Raw genomic sequence first — 5,069 nt, forward strand, 5'->3', positions numbered from 1 at the left:
GGCACGCGCTCCGCACACCTTCGGGGCGAGCGCTGGGCTTCTCGGAGAGCGCCGGCCCCGGAGCAGCCCGACCTGGCCCTGCCCCGCGCCGGCCCCCGCCCTTCCCGCCGCCCCTCCCCAGCCCTGGCGGCGCGCCCGTCCTGAGCCGGGCGGGGAGGGCGCCTCAGCCCAGGGCGCCCGCGATCGAAGCTCCGGGCCCCGGCTCCCTCCCCGCGGCGACCCCACCCGGAGGCAGCGGAAGAGCAGGTGCTCTGGGATCCCAGCGGCCCAGCGAGGTGCCGGGCCGCCAGCAGCCCCGTCAGGGCGGCCACCACATCTCCTGGTTCCCAACTCTGCTTCCTGACGTCTGCGGACACGTTAGCCCGCGGGGCACTTTGACTCCAAGGCCAAGAGCCGAAGAGCGCTTGATGTGCCCGTGCGGGGCTCAGCCGCACCGTGAGCGCGGGTCACCCAGGCTTCGCCCAGGCGGCCCACGCTGCGCTTTTCCCGGGCCACCAGTCCCCCGCCCCCGGGCCACGCAATCGAGAGCTAAGACTGAACACGCATCCTTCATTCCTGCAGCATTTTATAATGGGATTTTCCTGCCCCAGGAAAATGCCACTTTGCTTCACAGAAGAGGCAATTAATGATAACATAGAATATAAACGGTGCTCCGCTTTCTGTTAATGCAGATTTCCCCAAAGAAATTCTGCTTGATGATATTTCAGAAATAATTTCCGCTTTAATCAAGTGCCAGCCTAACTTTCCATAGACATTCTCTTCCACCTTCCTCTCCAAATATATTGTATTTTCTGTACTTTTTTTGTTAACCGAAAATCCTGGAAGTTTCATTTTATTTTATGTTCTTAAATCATTTAAACTATTAACGGTTTTTGTAAGAAACCAGGAATATAAAGTTGTCTGTATCTGTGAGTCTGAGAAATCTAATTAAGTTCAGAGCTAATTTTTTTCCTTTCTCGTGTAAAGACTTCTCAGAGAGGAATTTCCTTTACTCTTTAGAGACTAGGAAAGTAACAAAAGAAAAAAAAAACTTTGCTGTGAAAGTAGTAAAACAATACAATAATCACATTAAAAATAAGCAAAAAAGTTGTGAAATGAAGAAGATTGAATACATTATAAGAATTGTACCTTATGAACTGTAATCACAAGTGAAGTTTGACAAGTGCACAATGCAATTCTTTTTTTCCCACCGTCCAAGGAAAACATACTCTAAAATCAAAAAGAAATCCTTTCTTTGTGATTATTTATACTTATAAATCTCAGGCTTGGAAATACTTTTGTTTTCCTCTTTAGGCAAATCTCTCTTTTTGCAATTTAATTTAAAAATATTTACTTTTTTATATTTTTAGTTCTTGGTAGTTCGTACTAAATAGCTTTGTCAGAAAATTATACCCTCTGCCTTTACTTGTGTTGTAGGTTTTATTAGCAGCTTTGTACTAACTCACTCATGTAATTTATACCTCACTCCTTCCCTAAGGCTGTCTGCTTTATGGAATGCCTTTAGTTAGAGACTTGTTCTGTAATGCCTTAAGAATCTAGGAAAATGTAAAGGAAAATGATCCACTGACAAATTCATTTTCACATACAGAAAGTAGAAGCTGACCTCCGGTTTAAGAGAATTAAAAACATAATGCCAAATGCTTGCTCAAATACTTTTTTATTCACCCCCTTTTTCCCCTTATACCCAGACAAAACCAAAACCTAAAATCAAAAACAAAATGTTGGGGGTCTGTGATCAGGGAGGTTGGGTCCAGTTCTGATTCTATGATCTTGGACAAATTGCCTCAGTGTCTTCATCTCAAATATCGAACACTGAACTTTTTCAGATTGCTGTGAGCTGTCTATAGAAACAAGGTGATGTGGGTAAATTGAGCACAAAGTGGGCACTAAATATCTATTAGGTACTGTTCTAATGCCCACCCCACTCCCATTTCATAATTTAAGCCTGAGCCAAGTAACAGACAAACTCAGTTTTAATAGTGTGCAAAGTAGGGGAAAGCACAAAGTTAAAAAGAAGAAACCGGGGCTTCCCTGGTGGCGCAGTGGTTGAGAGTCCACCTGCCGATGCAGGGGACACGGGTTCGTGCCCCGGTCCTGGAAGATCCCACATGCTGCGGAGCGATTGGGCCCGTGGGCCGTGGCCGCTGAGCCTAAGCGTCCGGAGCCTGCGCTCCGCAACGGGAGAGGCCACAGCGGTGGGAGGCCCGCGTACCACAAAAAAACAAACAAACAAAAAAACAACAACAACAAAAAGAAGAAACCGCAGACACAGGAGTCCCTCAGTATGGGGGTGGCAGCGGAGGAGGGAAGCCCCCTTCCCTCCCTCCTTCCCCACAGATACCAAAATCTGCAGGTATTCAAGTCCCTTATATAAAATGACATAGTACAGTTGCCCCTCCCCCTCCCGGTATCCACTGGTTCCGTATCCATGGATTCAACCAACAGCTCGCTGGTCCAACGTGGAACCCGTGGATACCGAGGGCTGGATGTAAATGATTACTACTTATCAACAGCCATAAAAAAGGTGCTTGTCTGTGGTGACTTTGAAAGAAACTCACAGTTTCAAGTTAAATCTTGCTCTGTCTTGAAAACATCAAAATAAGTTTTCCCTGAGCAGGCCCCTGCAAAGGAAATAGTTCTTGCTGGAAGGCAAAGTCAAGGGGACACTGACTTTTAAAGCAATGGAGTTCACATTCTTACCGGAAACCGGGTGCTGGTCAAATGTAACAGTCACTTTGTTGTCCATGTCTTGTAGATTTTTGGAGAACAGAAATCATCTCAGTGATCATGTGGTGAATGTAGGAAGTAATCAAATGCACCTTAAAAGACACCCTTTCTTCTGAAGTGTGGTTTTTGAAAGCTGCCCAAGATTGGTAAATATACCGAGGGGAAGAGAGGCTTTTCTGTTCATCAGATTTCAGAATGCAGTAATTTTAAAGGACGTCCACACATATGATCTCATTCGACCTTGCATAACTGTGAGGAAAATGTTGGCACCCCCATTTTGCAGATGACAGAGATTAGACATGGAGCTAATTAGTGACAAAACCAGAGCAGAACTAAAATTATTCCTTCCAAGACATTGCAGAATTCTTCCCACTACTTAAAGCTTGGTAGAAGTGGTGGTAAGAGGCTAATGGAAAGTAAGGACAAGTAAGATTAAGTGCTGTACTAAACACTGTAACTAGCGTATGTGGAAGTGAAAATACAAATCATTTCCCAAAAAGTTTGGTTACACGTCAGATGGATAGGGAGTTATAAAAGGCATCCAGGGTGCTCTGAGGGCTGTCGAGGCAATCTCTCGAGATGGACAAATAGAAGAGTTGATTCTTTTTTTCTTCCTTCCAATTGTATTGAGATATAATTGACATACAGCACTGGATATGTTTAAGGCGTACAGCATAATGATTTGAGTTACATACATCATGAAATGATGACCATGATAGGTTTAGTGAACATCCATCCTCTCATATAGATGCAACATTAAAAAAATAGAAAAAAGTTTCTTTCCTTGTGATGAGGACTCTAAGATTTACTATCTTAACAACTTTCATATATAATGTACAGCAGCGTTCAGTATCTTTATCGTGTTGTACATTACATCCCTAGTACTTACTTATCTTATAACTGGAAGTTTGTACCTTTTGACTGTCTTCATCCAAGTCCCTATCCCTCCACCCACTGCCTCTGGTAGCCACAAATCTGATCTCTTTTTGCTATGAGTTTGTTTATTTTTGAAGTATAATTGACCTCAACACTCTGATAGTTCTTAGTATACAACATAATGATTCAATATTTCTATACATTTCAAAATAATCGCCATAAGTCTAGTTGTCATCTGTCACCCTACAAAGATATTACATAATTATTGACTATATTCCCCACACTGTACATTTCATACCTGTGACTCATTTATTTTGTAACTGAAAATTTGCACCTCGTAATGTCCCTCACCTATTCATCTCCTCCCCAAAGCCCCCTCCGCTCTGGCAACCACCAATTTGTTCTCTGTATCTATGACTCTGTTTCTATTTAATTACGTTTATTCGTTTGTTTTGGGTTTTTTTGGTTTCACATCAAATAGAATAGTTGATTCTTAGGCAGGTTTGGGGGCATCTGTCAGAGGCAAAATAATGCATGGATATCGATAACATCATATTTTGTTGATGCTCAGACACCTTTAACTGTAAGATTCACCATTATTTTATGTAACACTAAGAGATACTGTGTAAGACAAAACACTGTCGATTAAAGTATGGTGCGTACTCATATGTGGATTGCAGTATTGTCTTAGTCTGTTCGGGCCGCTATAGCAAAATACCATTGACTGGATGGCTTATAAACCACAGGAATGTATCCCTCAAATGTTCAGCGTCCAAGATCAAGTTGCTGGCAGCTCTGTGTATGGTGAGGGCCTGCTTTCTGGTTTACAGACAGCGCCTGCTAGCTGTATCCTCACATGGCAAGAGGGCTAGGACCTCTGCGAGGTCTCTTTCATGAGAGCACTAATCTCCTTCACGGGGCCTCATAACCTAAGCACCTCCCAAGGGCCCCACCTTCTTATATCATCACCTTGAGCATCAGTTTTCAACACACGAATTTGGGGGAACCATAAGCATTCAGTCCATTGCAAGAATGGATCTCAGTTTCAGAGATGTTAAAACGCATGAAAATGTGGGCTTAGAATTAGTGAAAAATTGAAAGAAATAACGCTTTCATCACTTTACATTTTATAATGTGCTTTTCAGGAAATCCCATGGGGCAGATATTGTTAGTTTTCTCATTTCATTGGAGGGGAGGCTCAGAGGAGCTAAGTGACCACTCCAGCACTCCAGGGCTCAAGCCGAGTCCTCCCTTCATGGCTGGCATTGCTTATCTGGTTGTAGTCATCCCCTTTCTGTGGGTGAGATGCTACTCCAGGCTGAGGGCCTAAGATGGGTAAAAACTGGTCCTTCCCTAAGGAGACTGAGGTCTCGTGGAGACACTAGACATGTAACGGTCATCACAGTGTTTTGTGATGAGGGCTATTCTAAAAGGGGGTGATGGGGGTGTCTGCGATGACTGACACA

This window comes from Mesoplodon bidens (genome assembly GCF_964165515.1).
Source record: "Mesoplodon bidens genome assembly, chromosome: 16".
NCBI lineage: Eukaryota > Metazoa > Chordata > Mammalia > Artiodactyla > Ziphiidae > Mesoplodon > Mesoplodon bidens.